The sequence below is a fragment of the Amblyomma mixtum genome, chromosome 1 (genome assembly GCF_055824585.1).
Source record: "Amblyomma mixtum isolate Tamu chromosome 1, ASM5582458v1, whole genome shotgun sequence".
Classification (NCBI taxonomy): domain Eukaryota; kingdom Metazoa; phylum Arthropoda; class Arachnida; order Ixodida; family Ixodidae; genus Amblyomma; species Amblyomma mixtum.
The window spans coordinates 80,722,372-80,742,526 of record NC_143012.1 but is presented as its reverse complement, the minus strand read 5'-3'; positions in this window follow the sequence as shown (position 1 = coordinate 80,742,526).

The following is a 20,155-nucleotide window of genomic DNA, read 5'->3' as shown; positions in this document are numbered from 1 at the left end:
CTACGCCTTGCTCGTCGGTAAATTGGTTTTTGAGGAAAGGAAATGTATCTCTCTCGTATATCTCGCTGGACACCTGAACGTTGCCGTAACGGGAAGGGAGGAAGATGGGAGTGAACGAAGACACCGTATTCACTAGACGCGCCTTTGTTCATTCCAAACCATCGAGCTGGCATGGCGGAGTGGTATCGTGCTCGTCTCCCCCAACCACACCTCTGCCTCACCCGCAGCAGAGGCAATGGAAAGCGACGCAACCACTTCAGGACAGGCTGCGCATGCCCTCACGGCACTCGAGGCGAGAGTGAGCGCGCTCGAAACTCAAGTTAACAACAGAATATCCGCGTTGGAAACGCAAATCAATGCCACACTTACGGCGGCACTCAACAAAATTAGCCACCTTGCGGCATCTATCCCAAACCTCATAACCGCTCAGTTCGCTCAACTCACCCGCGCTCCCAAGCGCGCTGGCCCGCTCAAAACCTTCGCAGGCCGGCAGCTCAAAGCGTCTAGGCGTCGAATCGCCGGAGAATAAGAGGAGGTCTCCTGTGCCAATCCCAGTATAGAGAACGCTCCTCTCTTTGGAGCCACTGGCTCTCAAGCCTCCTCTCTCCAAACTCACAACTCTACCCTTGATCATGGCGGGCGCCCCTAGAAATAGGAAGCATCCGCGAAGCAATTCGATCCCTATTCAAATTGTACAGTGGAACTGTCGCGGATTCAAGGCACGCACAAAGCGAGCCCATCTACGCCTTTTCCTTACAACTTTCCCAGAATTACCTGCTGTGGTGGCCCTTCAGGAGCCAGGAAATGGCACCACCCTTGCCAGTTACACGGTGTACCAGCAGGATGCGCAGAGCTGCCTCTGCGTACATAAAAATTACACGGCCTCCCAGGTTGACCTGGATCTTAGCGCTAATTTCTCCTATGTAATGGTGACGATCCTTCCGCTACGTAAACAGGACCCCCCATTGCACATACTCAACATTTACTGTCCCCCAAAGCTACCAAATGTTACATTCGCAGATGTCTTCAGCCGAGCTTTGAAGGTCGCGAATCGGGATCCCCTCATAATCGTTGGGGACTTTAATGATCCCAGCACCTTATGGGGGTACACACGTGAAGAGAAACGCGGACGCAAGTTGGCGGAGCTTGTTTCCACACTGGGCCTTACTCTTCACACGGATCCCGCGCAACCCACTCGTATAGGTAACTCCGTTACACGCGTTACGTGTCCGGACCTTACCTTTACGAAAAATATTCGCTATGCAGATTGGAGGAACACCGTGGAATCCCTCGGTAGCGACCACTGCATAATTACCACTACAATCCATACCAAGCCACTCACAAGACCACAGGCCAATGCAAAACTACCCGACTGGACCAAATTTAGGAGCAGCTACACCAATCCTCAATCGATAATGGACGAAGGATACTCAACGTGGTCCCAACACCTAGTATCCCACTTGAAATCAGTCGAGCAAAATGTTGAACTCTCAGAGGCGAGCCCGGCGGTGGATAACCACCTCCTCCACCTCTGGGAGGCACGACACAGCCTAGTCCGCCGCTGGCGTCGTCAAAAACACAATCGGAAACTCAAAATTCGCATCGCGGATATCACCCAACAGGCGGCACAATACGCGGCCCAACTCGCCGACTCCAATTGGGTGCACCGATGCAACACGGCAGCTCGGCAAATGTCGAGTCGGAGTACGTGGCGCCTCTTCCGCGCCCTTATTGATCCGGCACAAACCCGTACTGAGACACAAAAACAGCTTCAAAGGGCTATACGTAACTTCACTGGAGACACGGCCAAACTGGCCAATGCGCTCCGCGACAAATATTTGAGTATACACCAGGATCCCCGTGGTCAGGCGTACTCGTATGCAGGTTCCGAGAACGCGGATTTGGATCAACCGTTCCAGCTACATGACCTAAAAGCAGCCCTGGCTAAAATGAAGCGAGGTACAGCACCAGGCCGGGACAAGGTGACGGTAAAGCTTATTGCCAACCTCCCAGATCCCGCCTACGAAACTCTCCTCGATTACTTCAACACTGTCTGGATTGGAGGCACACCACTCCCCATAGATTGGAAAACGGCACTAGTAACTTTCATTCCCAAGCCAGGTAAAGCCATTAACACCGACAACCTCCGGCCCATCTCCCTCACTTCGTGTGTGGGGAAGCTGATGGAGACTATGGTCCGCGACAGATTGTCGGCTTTCCTGGAACAGCAAAACATTTTCGCAGACACCATGTACGGTTTCCGCCCACACCGGTCCGCACAAGATGTCCTGTTGCAACTTCACAAGGAGATTCTCGACCCCGTCGAGCACCCCAGCAATGATAAAGTAGTCGTCGCACTTGACCTGCGGGGGGCTTTCGACAATGTGACCCACGAGATCATCCTATCCCATTTCTCGCAAACAGACTGTGGGCGCAATACTTCAATTATATCAAACAATTCCTTACAGATCGCCAATCCTATATCCGGCTGCAAGACACAGAATATGGCCCATATCAACTTGGCACACGAGGGACCCCACAAGGAGCTGTCCTCTCGCCATTACTATTTAATCTGGCCATGATGAAGCTCCCTACCCAGCTGGCAGAGGTCGCCGGTGTGCAGCACGCTCTGTATGCGGACGACATCACCCTCTGGGCAACACAACAATCGGTTGGAGACATCGAGACCAACCTGCAACAAGCGGCAGCTATTGTGGACGAATACGCTCGTCGCTGTGGTCTTGAATGCTCCCCGAGCAAATCTGAATTTGTGCACATACGCCCCAACTCAAAGTGCGCAACCGAAATTGCCCTTTCCCTACTTAGCGGACCGATACCTGAAACGAGGAGATCCGGGTACTGGGGCTTTTCATTTATCATAGGCGCAAGATAGACACTACCCTAAACAAGCTACGTAAGGCGGGGGACCAGGTGGGTCGGATGCTCCGCCGGGTGTCCAATAAAAGGGGGGGACTACGATGCAAAGATGCCCTGCGGCTGGCCAATGCATTCGTGACCAGCCGGATTTTATATTCGGCTCCCTACCTCCACCTACGCAAATGCGATGAGAATGCCTTAGAAATAGTTCTCCGCAAGATTTATAAGAGAGCGCTCGACCTCCCCATAACGACGTCCAACAAGCGTCTCCTCGGTCTGGGGATGACCAACACCTTTGGGGAGTTACGAGAAGCTCATCTTAACAATCAATACTTGCGCCTAAGCAAAACACCTGCGGGGAGCCGCCTTCTGACCGCTTACACATATCCTACGCAACGCATACAGAAGAACGGGTCCGCATCCCTGAAGCCTGGCGCTTTGCACTCCAGGTGCAACCCCTTCCGAAGAACATGACTGCAGACACCCATGATGGTCGCCGTCTCGCGCGGGCGGAGGCTATTTCTCAACAATATGGCCATAAGCCAGGTGTCTTCTATGTGGATGCGGCCGGCCCACACCATGGGGGTTGGTACACGGCGGCCGTCATCCACCAAAACACTACAGTTCAGGGCCTTACTTTCCGTGCCCCAAACATTACATTTGCGGAAGAGATCGCCATTGCACTGGCCGCCGCAGATCCAGAGTCCCGAGTCATTATTACGGACTCCAGGGGCGCCTGCCGCAATATTGAGCAAGGGTATATTCCAGACCGTGCTTTCAAAATTCTCCACGCATGCGAATACACAGGGTTTCCGACCCATCGTACCATCGTGTGGGCTCCGGCTCATGCGGGTCTTGAGGGGAACGAGGCAGCCCACGCTGCCGCCCGCGCGCTTACTCACCGGGCGTCGCCTCATCCGCAGCCTGATCCGGAATTCAATTTCAATCCGGCCATCACCTTTAAAGAGATCACCTCTCTTTATCAAAATTTTCATGGTCTCTATCCCCCTCCCTGTAAAGGCCTCACCAGGGTGGAGGAGCGCTGGCTTCTCCGCCTCTATACCAATACTGTACTGTGCCCGGCAGTACTTAAAGGGGCCCAGAAACACAATCTTAGTTTACTGTTTTGCCTGTTGATTGCATACAGTGAGTTATAATGGTGCTATTAGCGTCGGTAATACCGCGTATATTCCGTTTTTTATTATTTTAATGTCCTCCCAAAAACAACTTCACGGTTCTGATGGTGTCGCCACACAGTGGCGGGTTTTCAGCAGCGGATATGACATCACTTGGCGCGAGCTTGATGATCGGACAAACAGTAAATATACTGCAAATTGAGAGAATAAATAGAGACACATTTTGTCACCTGTCTGCATTTTATATTAGATCAACAAAAACAACTTGTTTTGTCTTAGATAAGCCCTGCAAAGCAAGTAAAATAAAAATACACCACCAGGGGAGCTCTGGCATGGAAGTGAGTGAGTGAAGAAACTTTATTTCCGCCAGAAGAAGACCCGTGCCCCTCCGGGTCCGCACGCAGGCGTCCGGGGAGGGGCAGCGTCGCAGCTGGAAGACTAGCAACGGTATAGTCGCGCAGCTTCTGCTGCCAGGCGGGTAGCGTATCGTTGTATGCTAAGGTCGGCATTTCTGAGTATGGTCTCCCATTCCTCTGCATTATTGATTCTGCCATATCCTGGGGCACTGGGGCATCTCCATAGTATGTGTTCGAGTGTAGCGGTATGCCCGCAGAACTCGCACACCTCCGCATCCTCCCTCGTGTCACCTCCTGTCCAGCTCCTCTAGAGCGGGGATGCGAAGTTTCTAGCTTGGAGTCTTCTCCAGTCATAGGCCTCAGCCGAGCTAAGCGATCTATCCGGAGGAGGATAGATCCTTTTGTTCTTTTTCTGAATGTCTGTGATGCCCGCTCCTCTTTACCTCGGGGAGCCGTGGACACCTCATACGAATTCTGGCATGGAAACGACGCTGATAGTCTCAGCAAGAACGAGTTAGAGAGAGCAGGCAATCATGGAGTACAAACTTCCGCGACGTGCTCTTGCTGGCTGTTTTGATTGGTTGCGCCAGGTGCCGTCATTGGGAGAGTGAAATAGGAGTGGGAAGCCCCGCCAAAATCGAGTTGAGGGCAGCGTTTTGTTTGCTTGTATTTTCAAATTTCTTCACTGAATAACTCCCGTTCCTGTGCATCGATTCCTGTAATTCTTTTTAAGTCAGCATCTGTGTGACACAAAGAATCCACCTGAAGTATAGCCGGTATCCCCCCAAGCAGTGTTTCGCAGCCCCTTTAAGCACTTCAATTCTTCTTTCTCGGGCGCGTGCCCACACTGTGAGGAGGAGTTTTCGGACACCTACCACATGGTGTGGGCATGCCCTTCCAATCCTGCCTACACACCCCACCTCCACCCCACTCGAGAGGACTGGGAAGCTGCCCTGCGCTGCTGCTCCGAACTCCATGCCCAACAGGCATTGGTAGCTAGAGCCCCGGCCGCTGCGGAAGCTACAGGGATCCCGGACTAGGGATCTCTCCTAGTGTTTGTAAGGGGCGGGCCCTTGCGGCTCGCCCCATCGACCTCTCACTGTAAATAGGAATAAAAGTTTTCCTCCTCCTCCTCCTCGCACTCCGGAGACCGGGATTCGATTCCCGAGCTCGACCAATTTCCTACTCGGTTTTATTTATTTATCTGGTCTGACCAGAAAGGTTAATTGGGCTAATTGGTTAAGTAAGCAGTTAACTAAACTCAGTACCACTTACTTGGAGCATCACTATACGATCCCTTTAATTGGTTGCATGGTTAGTAGCCAAAGTACAATTGGCCCCGTTTGAAATTCGTGCACTGTGACGTCACGACCATTTCGACCAACTGAAAAGCGTGACATTTCTGTCGACAACCCCTGCTTACAACGATGAGGCATTAAAGGCTTCCGCCTTAAAAGGCCTTGGTTCAATGGACGCAGGCGGCGTCGACGTTGGGCGGAGCTGCTTCCCCGTGGGGCCCCGGGATAGGGGCTAAATCTAGTATTGTGAAGAAAGGGCCAATAGGGCCCTACCCCAGTCACCTCTCTGTACAAACAAAACTATTAGAGAATAAATGTTTTTCACCACCACCTTCCTATAAGCGCGATTCGGGTTGGTAAACATTTATTAAAACAGTCAAGGGGCCGAAGGCCCAGATTTAGGGGTCGGCCAAGACTCCTTGGAAGCTGGCAGCCTCTAGAGCGAGACCGATGAGCGTTCGTTGGGTAGAGCTGCGTAGACGAGCCTCCCAGGTATGTTGTGTGGGTGTTGGCATGTGTTGTCGTGGACAAGTCGAGACCATATGAAGGAGGTCTGCTGGGATATTGCAGTCAGTGTTTGCACATCGGCATATACCGTTCAGGGAATATATTATGGAATCTTTTGGGATTGGGGAAAGTGTCCGTCTGGAGTTGGCGCCATGTGACGGCCTCCGTTTTTGTAAGTTCTTGGTGCGGACCTGGATAGAGTTAGCGAGAAAGACGATAGTGCTGGAGCAGATCGCGTGAAGTGATTATGGTGTCCTTCCTGACCAAGGCGGGCATGTTGGGGGCGGGGTGATAAGCTGCTCGGAAAGTGAGCCCTCGAGCTAGCTCATGTGCTCCCTTATTACCCTTCAGACCCATGTGGGCTGGAACCCATATCAGTAGGGTCAGGTGTTTAGGAGGATTTGATACGAGTATGCGAAACGCTTCGACTGAAATACGGCCATGAGTAAAATTAAGAATGGCGCGGTGTGAGTCACTTATGACTACTCTAGCTTTAGAAGTGGAGAGCGCGAGAGCAATAGCTACTTCCTCCGCTGTAGTGATATGTGAAGTGTGTACGGAGCAGGAGGCATGGAGAGTCATGTTCTCATCTGTGGCAACCGCTGTTGCAGCAGTCCGAGTAGGATGGTCTGCCGCGTCTGTGTAAAGCACGTCAAGTCGGCCAGCATATCGCTGCTGAAGTGACGCGGCCCGAGCTTCTTTGCGATCTTGATGATGAGTTGGATGCATGTTGCGGGGGAGAGGGAGAGTCTTGATGTTGGCCCTGATGGCAGGTGGGAGACTGACCACCGAGGATGGCGGACGGAAGGGAGCGATGCGAAGTCGTTCGAGGATAGAGCGGCCTGCGGAAGTTAGGGAGAGGCGTTGGCGCTGGGCCAGGAGGGCCGCCTCGGGCGTCCGCTAACCCAGAGAACCAGTTATGCGCTCTTCCTTTCCTTAAAATGATTGGAGTGTAAAACGTCAGCGCCAACGCCTATAACACAATCCCCAATCCCACTGCTTTACGGACCGCTCAGCCCGCCGGCCAGAAATGGCTGGTGGATCGGGTATCCCGTGAAGCACAAGCCCGTGGACTCCTGGAACAGCAGGGGACCACCCTGGAAGATTTTTTTTGTTTGTGTGTTTGTTTAATAAAGTTCTTTCCATCCATCCATCCACATCCAGTCACAATGAACGCCGACGGCCTATGGCTTCAACATCGCGTTTCTGGCACAACGTTGTCAATGTACGTCTCTCTTTCACCACCTCACGTACCTATGGGCTATTGAGCTCGTGTGGGTGCCGGCTCACTCTGGCAATCCCGGAAATGAGGCCGCCGATAACATAGCCCGAGGACTTATTTGCCGGGCAAATGGCGACCCCAGCCGGGATTTCTCGAGGGAGCGGGCACACACGTTCTCAGAACTAACTCAACAAGCACGCCTTGCCCGTCGACTCTATCCCCCTCCCCACCCCCGCCTATCCCACTCCCAACAAATCCTCTGGAGGCGACTCCAGACCCGAACTCTTCCTACCCCTCAGCTTCTATCCCACTTCCGCCATGTTTCCCCAGAGTGCACTCTCTGCGGAGAACCGCACGCCACCCTGGACCACATCCTCTTCGGCTGCCCTGCCGATCCTCCCCCGCAGGGACAGCCCGCCATCGGTACATGGGAGGAATGGGAGGCCCTCCTTGCGTCGCAGGACCCGGACGCGCAACTTCGCTGTGTGAACCGGGGTGCCAGTGCCATGGCCCTACGTGGCCTGGACACATGCGCGTAATGTGAGGGCTGTGCGGTGGCCCTGAGACCTTGTACGGTCCAAACTCACTTGCTTAATAAAGTTTTCCATCCATCCATCCATCCTATGGGCGCGATTCAGGCGTCCCTCAGGGAGCCAGTAGCCGCGTTTACATGAATGCGACAAAAGTCGACTCCAGACCACTTTTTGAGGGAAAGAGCAGGTTTTGAGAAGGAAAGGCGCGACTCGCCCTCTATTCTCTTCATCGACGTTTTTGCACTTTCAATCGAAAAGCGAACTGGAGTCGACTTCTGTCGCATTCATGTAAACGCGGCTTGTTATGCGCAGTTCCTTTCCTTAAGATGAGGCGTAAAACGTAGTCAACACCAACGCCGATGGACAAAATGAACGCCCACGGCTTGTGGCTTCAGCGCGCGCTGCGTTTCTGGCACGACGTTCCCAATGCGTACAACCCACATTCTCTCTCTCTCTCTCTCTCTCTCTCTCTCTCTCTCATCACCCCATATGCATATAAGTGCGACTGAGGCGTCCACTGACCCAGGGAGCCAGTTATGTGCACTTGCTTTCCTTAAAATGGCACAACGTTCTCAATACCAACCCATGCGGCGCACATCTGTCACTACCGCCACATGGCTTAAAGCACGATTCAGGTGTCAAGTGCTCCAAGAGGGCAGTTATGCGCCTTTGCTTGCCAAGCTCCCGCTCCATCGGTTTCGCAGCTTAAAGCCCGACTAAGGTGTCCACTGCTCGTTTCAACAAACAACGGCGACGGCGACGCCGCGAGACATAGAAACGGGCGCCAAAGGACAGCGCTCTAAAACATTATCTGCCGGCAGACACCAGAAATACAAAGTTCGATATGTGGCCTTCGTTTAAGAGCGAAGCTGTTTGGCGCACGTTTCTGCGTCTCGCGGCGTTGCCGTCGCCGTGCCGTAGCCGTTGTCCGTTCTAACCAGCAGTGGACACCTTACTTGCGCTTTAAGCTGCGAAACTAATGGAGCGGGGGCTTGGAAAGCAGAGGGTAAAATTGGTATATTGGTTTTTCAGGAAAGGAAATGGCGCAGTATCTGTTTCACACATCTCGGTGCACACCTTAGTCAGAGGGGAGGCACATGCCGTCTTGGAACAGCGTACACCTCTATCGTGCTCTAAGCTATGTAGCGGTAGTGACAGGTGTGCGCTGCATGCGTTGGCATAGACAACGTTGTGCCAGAAACGCGGCGCTGAAGCCATAGGACGTCGACGTTCATTGTGTTCATTGGCGTTGACGTTGACAACATTTTACACTCCGATCATTTGAAGGAAAGGAAGTGCGCATAACTGGCTTCCTGAATCAGTGGACGCATGTTCGTCAGGTGATCAGAGAGTGATGTGGGCTGCATGCGTTAGCGCTGACAATGGTGAGCGAACTCTCGCGATCAAACAATAAATGACACCTGCCAGGGTGGCAGGGTGGGTGAGGACATTAATATACATATAAAGGCAAACAGGAATTTCTTACCACTTATTCGGCAGAACATCCCGTTCCTTTCCCTCGTGACGCATCCCACGGCTGCGACAACCTCTCGAAATGCTGCAGCAAGTCGAGCAAATATCCATCAATTTTCCGATCGCGAAGCTTCCTTCATGACAATCAAGAACTGTTAATGGAGTGGTTCTTGAGGAAGGTGGTCGAAATTTGAGGAGCCCTTCATAGGGCGTCCATCAAAGCCTGAGTTTCTTTCGGACGTTAAACCGCAATTCACCAAACCAATAAACCAAACAGCTAATATTGATGTGCTACGCTCAAATTTAGCATGAGGAAGTGACGTAATCGTCGGTAATTTTTTGCTTTTCGCCTCCATTTAAACACGGCTGCCCCAACCGGGTTCAAACCCGGGTACTCCAGTCCAGCAAGAGAAAACGCATCGCAAAGAAAGACACACTGCGTGTGGCAAGAGCATAACCTTCAGCAGTTTTCAATTAGTCTCCCTTTATCTCATGAGGATATTGGCAGATAAACCCATAAATGTTAACTTCTATTTCGGTTGGTTGGTTTATGGGGTTCAACGTCCCAAAGCGACTAAGGCTATGAGAGACGCCGTAGTGGAGGGCTCCGGAAATTTCGACCACCTGGGGTTCTTTAACGTGCACTGGCATCGCACAGTGTACGGGCCTCTAGAATTTCTCCTCCAAAGAAATTCAACCGCCGCGGTCGGTATCTTTTATATAATTCTTTGCTTTCCTTCTCGTGCTTCGCTGCATGCGTTAAACAGTCAGTGTTTAGCAATGCTGTCACTGTTAGTGCCGCGAAAATTTACAACTAACTATTACATGACTGTATGTCCTTTGCATAAGCTTCTAGGATCTCAGAATCAGTTGGACGACGGGGCTGTACTAGCATTGCTCTGGTAGCGTTTCGTTTTCATGGCTCTGTTGCAACTCCTCCTATCGGCGCGCGGCACTGACAGTTGTCATTTTGTCGCGCAGTGGAGAACGGACAAAAGATTACCACATGCTCATTATCAAGCGTTAGCTTGACCAAGAACAGAGAACACACAGACACAGTGCCTGTGTCTGTGTGTTCTCTCTTCTTGGTGAGTTTTTTTTTTTTTTTTGCGCAAAGAATTTTGATGACAACGTGTACAGCATAAGAAGGTTTGGTTTGGTTTATTGAGGTTTAACGTCCCAAAGCGACTCAGGCTATGAGGGACACCGTAGTGAAGGGCTCCGGAAATTTCGACCACCTGGGGTTCTTTAACGTGCGCTGACATCGCACAGTACACGGGCCTCTAGCATTTTGCCTCCATCGAAATTCAGCCGCAGAAGAAAAAATTCAGGCGGCACTTTGACTGTCTAAAGTGCGTAGAGGCGAAAGCGTTTTCCGCACCACTTTCAGTGCTTCTGTGGCACTGGTGGCGTCACATGTAATTGAGTACTAATTACGAAGTGATGACAAATCACTAATTAATGGTTAATTACTGATTAATGCCTGAATACTAATTAACTGCTAATTAAGCTTAAGCTTAAGCTTCGCCTTTAGGAGTGGAACGCGACAGCGTGTTTTAGCGCTGCCAGGGAGTCCACGGAACGCCACCACCCGTTAGGCGCGATGCCTTTCAGCCGCCGCGGTGGCTCAGTGGCTATGGTGCTCGGCTGCTGTCCCAAAAGACGCGGGTTCGATCCCGGCCGCGGCGGCTGAATTTCTTTGGAGGAGAAATTCGAGGCCCATGTACTGTGCGATGTCAGTGCACGTTAAACAACCCCAGGTGGTCGAAATTTCCGGAGCCCTCCACTACGGCGTCTCTCATAGCCTTAGTCGCGGAGTGGATAGGCGGAGTGGATAGCATGCTCGTCTCGCACTCCGAAGACCGGGGTTCGATTCCCGAGGTCGACCAATTTCTTACTAGGTTTTATTTATTTATATGGCCTGACTAGATAACTTAATTAGGCTAATTGGGTAATTAAGCAATTAACTAAGCTCAGTCCCACTTACTTGGAGCATCACTATATGGTCCCTTCAATTATTTGCATGGTTACTAGCCAAAGTACAATTGGCCCCGTTTGAAATTGGCGCACTGTGACGTCACGACCGTTTCGACCAACTGAAAAGCGTGACATTCTCTGTCGACAACTGCTGCTTACAACGATGAGACATTAAAGGCTTTCGCCTTAAAATTGTTTAACAGCACTTCGAATGTCCTAACTCAAGTAGCGGGGTCGTAATGCACATCTGAATACCTAAAAAATTATGATTTTGAAGAACATAGGTCGTCGGTACAAATCCCTGTAATGCGCTAAGCTTTGATTCTGCTATTAAGGCGGTACCCTTTAATGCCGCATCGTTGTAAGCAGGAGCTGACAGAAATGTCGCGCTTTTCAATTGGTCGAAATGATCGTGACGTCACAGTGCGCGAATTTCAATCGGGGCCAATTGTACTGGGGCTAATAACTATGCAACCAATTAAAGGGATGGTAGAGTGATGCTCCATGTTAGTGGGTTTGAGTTCATTGTGGACAAAATCAAAGCATTCCACAAACATGTAGCGCCCTCTAGTATCGAGCTTAATGAAAAGCTTCAGTCACGCTCGTCGCGAAGCCCAGCAGATCTAAGTCCATAGCTTGCACGAGGCACGATGCATCCGGCATGTGCCTTCTTTCAAACCAGCGGTTCAGTAGACGAAATCATTAAATGGCAAATTATCTCTTGTGCCTGCATCTTGACCTGGGGTCCTGCAGTGAAGCTTGCTCTTCAAAAGATTTGCTACACCTTGTTTTGCAAAAGTTTTGCTACATACGACGTTGTTGTTGTTGTTGTTAGCCTTTGAAAGAAATTATGATGATGATTATGGTGTCCTCAGGCTTAATGGCACATACCCACGGCGGGGGATTGGCCTGGGTGCATAGCGAATACAAACGCACATATGTACAAGGAATGGAGTATTTTGATAATCTTGGGACGTAGAGCTAGAATTTGTACAAGACAAAAAATACGGAACAGGAAAAGTAGTAAATTCAAATACCAGCAAAGGAATCTCCCAGACGAAATTGTATAATCGTGAATATAATCGCACACTGGTTTCAGTGCACATCCCTTGGCGCTTGCCCCGAAGGATAGGAGAATCGGAATAGATAGAGGAAGCCCAAGCCGAGCGAGGGGGATCTCCAAGTAAATTCTACAGGGAGCAGCTAGCCGGCAGGAGAGGAAAAGGTGTTCTATGGACTCAATTTTGCCACAAGACTCACAAAGGTTGGTTAACGTTGGCCTTTAAAGAGATGGCACATACCCACACTACTTCTCCTCCGCACTATCATGCTGCTGCTTCTTCTTCCTTAGACCACATAACATAGTGAGAATCATGTGGGAACGCCAGAACAATGTTGCTGATAACAACAGAGATCCCGGATGGACTATTCTGATAATATTCATTAGTATTTACGTCTGGTACCGATGCTGCAGTGAAACATTTGTGTTGTGGTCTCCTCTGACCACACTAGGGCCGGAAGGGATAAGTACAAGACGCAGCCCACAGCTACACCACTTTTGATGTGATTTGCTTGAACCACCTCTGGTTCCACTGTGTCTTTTTTCTTATTTACCTGTTGCCTTGGGTAACACTTTTACTACCCAGAGATATCACAGTCGGGAGGTTTAGCTGGCTCTCATATTCAGTGGGACATCATTGACTCCCAGTTTCTAAATATGCTCGACGGCGAAGAAGAAGATTTTGAGCGTGTTCCGGCACTGTCCTTTAAAATATCTTGGTGTCATTTATGACGACAAGCTCACATGGCGCTCTCACATTGACCATGTTGCAGCGAAAGGCACTCGTGCTGTGGGCATGTTGCGTAGATTAAGCAATCCCCTGTCTGGAATGCGGAGAGATGCACTTTTAATGATTTATGTTATGTACGTCCGACCAATGTTAGAATTTGGATCAGTGCTGTTTTCTGGTTCAGCTGCTTACAAAATTCGCCCGCTTGTTCTTTTAGAGCGGGAAGCTCTACGGTTGTGTCTTGGCCTCCCTAAATTTGTAGCTAACGACGTGCTTTACCTTGAAGCTCGAATTCCACCTTTAGTATCTAGATTTAAATTTCTCACTGTTCAGACGTACCTCAGGATATATGACTCAAGTTTCCACCGTTCCTCGTCTGTGTTTTGTTGCCAGCCGACCTTCTTTTTTGGAATCCACTGGCCTCGATTTCATACACCGCAGGTAGTACTGGTACAATCTTTACTTCACCCGTTAAATGTACTCCTGTCTGACATACTTCCGACACAGAAGAGTAGGCCTGCCGTGAAAATTGTCTATGATGACATTTTCCCGAAGAATGCAAAGCATTTACCATCAAGCATTTTAAATGGATTATTAGAAGACCATTTAAAAAGCCTACCTGTTTCCATCATGATTGCTACTGACGCCTCCCAATGTGATGAAAAGGCAGGAGTGGGAATATATTGCCCGCTTCTGGATTGGTCTTTTTCTGTGCGTCTTCCGGATTTCACCCCAATTTTCCAAGCGGAGTTTCTGGCGGTGGTGCTTGCTCTTCGGAAACTAGACCCTTCTTTCTCCGCAGTGGCTGTCATTACTGACTCCTTTTCTTTGTGCTTGTCCCTTGCCTCAGCTATGGATTCTCCAATCCTCAACTCCTTCTTATCATTACTTCCTCCCCATTTGAGCCTTTTACATATGATATGTGTACCGGGTCATAGCAGTGTGACAGTCAATGAAGTGGCTGATAGCCTGGCAAAAGCGTCCCTCAATGGCCCCGTGCTACCTATTCTCCCGGCTACAGCGTACATCACAGCAGCGAGGTTTCGGAGAAGCATTTTGTTAGGCATGACATCAGGATCAATTTTAAGATCTGATGATTTCCTGCATCTTCAGTATCCGTGGAGCAGGAAATCATGCCATTCGCGACAGCTTGAAGTCTCTCTAACTAGGCTGCGCTGCCGGATCCCCCCCTTAAATTTTTATTTGCACAGGTCTGGTTTGGCGCTTTCTCCCGTCTGCGCATTCTGTGGTGAACAAGAATCAATAGACCATTTTTTGTTGTTTTGTCGACGCTTCACCATGATGAGACGTCGATATTTAGAGCAACCACTGCAACAGCTTGGCCTTAGTTTGAGCAGCCCGATCATATTGTCATTTGGGGCCACCATTCTCGGTTACAGCCACAGGTCTGTTTTTACCGCCATTCAAAATTTTTTACTGGAATCTAAACGGTTACCTTGCTAATATTTTATTCTTTATTTATTTATTTAATTTTTTACACATCATTACATTTTTTTTCTATCCACCGTTACTATTATTATTATTTTCATTCATTTATTTCTTAATCAACTCCCTCTGCTAGAGATCTTGCTGAGTCCAGCTCCTGCGTGCGTTATGCTTGCCCTGTTTCTTTTTAGTCTTTCTGCTTTCTCATAAAGATTCTTTTCCCCAGCATTCTGCTATTTCTATTTATTACTTAATTTATCTATTTATTTTTCCCCAGAAAACAAAACTAAACAAACAAGCAAAAAATCTCAAAAACTCTCTATGCACCCCTCTTCTTGGCCGATCCCCCTCTGTGGGTATGCGCCATCCCATGAGGTGAACAACAACAACAACACTGTCCTTCACCCAGGGTCCAACGAAAAACTACCTTGTTCCGGAGAACAATACTCAGTTCGCCACCAATAGGACACCTGAACTGCTCTTCCAAAGCCACTCTCGATAATCAGCGCTGTACAACGAGGTATGCTCCTACGATTTCAACTCCATTGTAGTTCGAGTTCTCTCGCCGACACTCAGGACCATTGCACTCAGCGTCGCCTCATTGTCTGTGCGAAAGCACGACCCTAATAAGCAGCCATCCACAGCTGCACTACATTGATTGATTGATTGATTGATTGATTGATTGATTGATTGATTGATTGATTGATTGATTGATTGATTGATTGATTGATTGATTGATTGATTGATTGATTGATTGATTGATTGATTGATTGATTGATTGATTGATAGGGGAAGGGAAGGGAAAACTTTATTTACACTAATGGTTTTTCCTGCGGTTTGGGGGCATCTTCAGAGACGTCTTGGTTCTACCCCCAGGAGTCTTCTCTGTCGAAGTCGTCCGCCTCTACTCAGTGGTCGGTTGCCCTCAGTCCAGGGCTCCGCTGGCCACTGCCGCCCGTTGAGCTCGCTGTACCAGATCTTGTTGGTCTTCGCAGCGGTCGCTGGACAGCAGAGTCTCCCACTGCTCCGCACTCGGGTTTTGTATTTTGGGGACCACGTCTATGTTTTGGCAGGCCCATGTGATGTGGTATAGTGTAGGTTTTTCGTCGCACCAGGGACATTTGTTCGTGTATATCGTAGGGTGCATTTTGTTTTGTATATGTAGGTTTGGGAAAGAGCCTGTTTGTAATTGTCTCCAAGTGACAGCTTCCTCTCTGCTGAGAGATTTGTGCGGTGGGGGATATCGCATTATTCTGCCTCTATAGTTTTGTAGTATGGCCGAGTATTCCCTGGGTGCTGGCGCGAGTTCCGCGGTCTCGTCGGAAGCTCGGAAAGTAATGTATCCTCGAGCTATCCTGTCGGCCTCTCGGTTCCCTGCCACCCCCGTGTGCACCGGTGCCCACACAATTTTGTGTCGGATCTTGTCGTTTTGTTCTTCCCGGTTTTTAATTCTGTCACTCGCTGCGAGGAGTATACGGAGCGCGTGACGACCTATCCTGCCATTCATGTAATTTCGGCAGGCTGTTTGAGAGTCCGTAAGTATTGTTAGTGACCGCCCGGTTCTATAGCCCTCCGCCACCGCTAGAGCAACGGCTACTTCCTCGGACTCTGCAGCTGTGCAGCCTCGGAGAGACGCGCTGGTCATTTCGCGTAAAGACGAATCGACCACCGCCGCTACAGCAATTTTGGTATCTCCTCCTCTCCAGGACGCGTCTGTATACACGGTCGTGGCTTGAGGAGCGTATGTTTTCTCGATGAATTCGGCCCTCGCTTCTCTTCTGCCTCGATGGAGGTTGGGATCCATGTTTTTTGGTATTGGCGCTACCTTGAGGGTCTTGCGAAGCTCGTCGGGGATCGTTTCCGTCCTCGACATTTCTCGCATCTGCTCGCGGTATCCGAGCCTCTGCAGGAGCGCTCTTCCTGTCGTTGTTTGCAACAGCCTGAGTTTTTGCGACTCAAGCTGCGCCTCTCGTAGCTCCTCAAAGGTGTTGTGTAATCCCAGGGCCATGAGTTTTTCTGTAGACGTGTTGAGTGGTAGTCGGAGCGCTGTCTTATACGCTTTGCGTAGCAGGGCATCCGCTTGTTGTATTTTATTTTTGTTGAGGCACTGGTAGGGTAGGCTGTACGTGATTCGACTAACTACTAGGCTTCTGACTAGTTTTAGTGTGTCTTCTTCACGCATGCCATGTCGCCTGTTGGTGATGCGGGTGATCATGCGTGCGACTTGTAGCGTTGTTGCTTTCAGTAGGGTAAAAGTGTGAGTACTGCGCTGGTTGGATTGAACCCACATGCCCAAAATTCTTATTGTTGTCTTTTCGGGTATGGGCGTCCCTTCTATGTAGACGTTGAGTTTTAGGTCCTCGTTGGTTGGGACGGTCCGGTTTTGCTTGCCTCTCCAGACTCTCAGCAGTTCCGATTTCTCGGTCGAGAATGAGAGTCCTCTTTCTGCGAGGTATTGCTCTACACAAGAGGCCAACAACTTTTATTTCCGCCGATGTAGGAGGCCCCCTACTCCCCGTCCCTGGCACGCAGGCCTAGGGGACGGGGGACGGGACCTCCGCGACTAAAGACTGCCCATCGTGCATGCGTCACAGCTCTTTTAAGGCGAAAGCCTTTAATGCCTCATCGTTGTCGACAGAAGGTTGTCAGCAGAGGCTTGTCAGCAGAGAGAGAGAGAGAAAACTTTATTACAACAGGAATTCGGGGCACGCCCCAGGGTCCCCGCACGACCCCACTGCACTCAGCAGAGGTGTCACGCATTTGACGGGTGTCCACCGAGATATGTGAGACAGTTACTGCACAATTTCCTTTCCTCAGATACAACTTTCTTTTTCTTCATTACGGCCCCTCTTTCTTCTTTCACTCCACTTCCTTCCCGTACGGTGCGGTTCAGGTGTCCATCGAGATTACAGAGAATTACTGCGCCATTTCCTTTCCTCAAAAAGCGTTGCGTTCAAAGGGCGAGGCATCACGCCGAACGGGTGGTGGCGTTCCGTGGATTCCATGGCGGCGCTACAACACGCTGTCGCGTTTCACTCCTAAAGGCGAAGCTCGAGCGTCATTAATTAGCAGTTAAGTAGTATTTAGTCATTAATCAGTAATAAGCCATTAGTTAGTAATCTGAAATTACTTAATAATTAGTCATTAATTATGTGTGACGTCATCCAGTTGTGACGTCATCCAGTGCCATCGAGGCCGACAAAGTGGTGCGGAAAACGCTTTCGCCTTTACGCACTTTAGACAGTCAATGTGCCCCCTGAATTTTTTCATGCGGGGATCATATCCTTGCATGCGAAATGCGGGGTGGAGGCTCAGAATAGATGAGGTTAGGAAGTTTTCTGGTATAGAATGACGGCATCAAGAGCAGGACAGACAATCGAATATCAATAGCAGGGCCCTTCGTTGTGTCCCATACGTAAATGGGCTTATGGAGATGAAGGCCACGCTGCTTTTTCAGTCTCTCGAGTTGCGATGAGACAGAGTGCCTATTAATAGCATATGCAACGAAACGTTTGGGCCGATGGCATGGCGGAGATGAGCTGTATATGGCGGGATCTGCCGCCAGAAAGTCACGTCAACACCCGTATACCATACATAATAGCGCATTCTCTACTTTAGAGTCCAGTGAGTGCGAAGGGGTGTGCTTTAACAACATCATTTCCCTACTGATATCTGTCAACGGGTTTATATAGCTTTCTCTACCTAGCTTTCTCGAAACTAATTCACTTTTTTTTTCACCGTCGCAACATGGCTTCCACAAGACAAATTTATTTCAAACACAAGTATCATTTACGTATGAGCTAAACGTCGTACTTTACCGCACTTCAGTTGTCGACTGTATATTTATAGATTTTTCGAAAGCCTTTAATAAGTGTGCCTTAACCTTCTAATGTTTAAGTTACGTCGACTTAACAATAATCCCAAACTGATTGGTTGACTCGAGCGCTTTCTTTTTAACCATTCGCATTCTGTTCCTGCTAATGACTCAAACTCGCAGCCAAATAGAGTACAGTCCGGCGCACCTCAAGGGTCGGTGCTTGGCCCTCTCCTTTCTTAATTTACATTATTGATATACCCTGTTGCATTTCCTCTGACATTCAGCTAATAGCAGATGATTGTGTGACCTTCAGAAAAATATTATTTGACAATGACATATCTTCCCTTGAAGCAGACCTTAACGCTATCTCTATTTGGTGCTGATGATGTTCAATGGAATTAAACACCAAAAAATGTAAATTTTTACTTGTGTCAAGCACTTCTAGCCAGCTACCTTCCTACCACATCAGTAATGTCCCTCTGGATCCTTGTTCGTATACAAATATCTTGGTATTCGTATTACTAGCAACCTCATTTGGTCCGTCAACACTTCATACGTAACTATCAATGCTAATCCCATGCAGGGGTATCCAAAACCTGGTAGAGAAACAACAGTTACATAAGTCATAGGTCCGCTCAAAGATCGAGAGTGCTGCAGCAGTTTGGTATGTCTTTGAAGAAAACCTAGCTTACTGATTATAAATGGTACAAAGCCATTCTGCTCGTTTTAGTGTTTGTAATTATAACCTAACTGTCAGCATTTCTGCAATGAAATGAAATCTTAGCCTGCCATCTTTAGCATCTATCTCGCCTTAGAGCCTTCTTTCACTTTCCCACACGTTATTTCATTATCCTTCTTTTCGCGACAAACCGATCTCCCCTCCCGATTACATTTCATCAAGGCTAAATCACAGTGACAAAGTCGGAACGCCATTATGCAAAACCACTACCATATTCCCCTCATTCCTTCCGCGCACAGCTGTTCAGTGTAATCACCTTCCCGAATCAACCGCTACAATTGTTGACAACACTTCAAGACCGCATAACACTGTATAACTACGACCATCTATATTTTTTGTACTACCAATTCTGAGACTGTATTGCTGCACTGTACACATCTATATATTTCGTTCTACCAATTCCTATACACTATTCGTGCAGCCTATGCACTGTATTATATTTTATTAACCAGAACATCAAGAACGCATTAGGTAATAATGTATAACTAGGAGACATCCATTTCTGCACTACGATATTAATTGCTCATCTGTACGTTTCTTTAATAACTTTATGTGAGCACTCCTTATGTAATGCCTCTAACCCTGAGGGCAACCCGAAATAAATAAAAATAAATTCCTTCAAACTGTCTTAAATTTTTCGCCGCTATGTAGCTCTAGAAAAGGAGGGGGCTTGCCATGCAGAAACTTCTATTTATTCGAATGCAGTGCAAATCTTTAAAGATATTACACCAGATAAAAGTTGTTTAAAAAAGAACGCCTGCTGAGACACTCATCAGAAGACGAAATTTAAAAATTGGGACGCATCTGGGAAGAAAATTTACTCCTTTACTTTTTAGGTGCTTCTCAAAGCACTCAAAATTCTGACGTCACAGAATATTTGGGAGTGAATTTACGGTGTATAGGTAAAAGATTTTAGTCACAAAAAGACTTTTCGATTGTTAGAGGGCAGCAAAAGTTTAAAACAGCTTGTCACAGTTGCCCGTC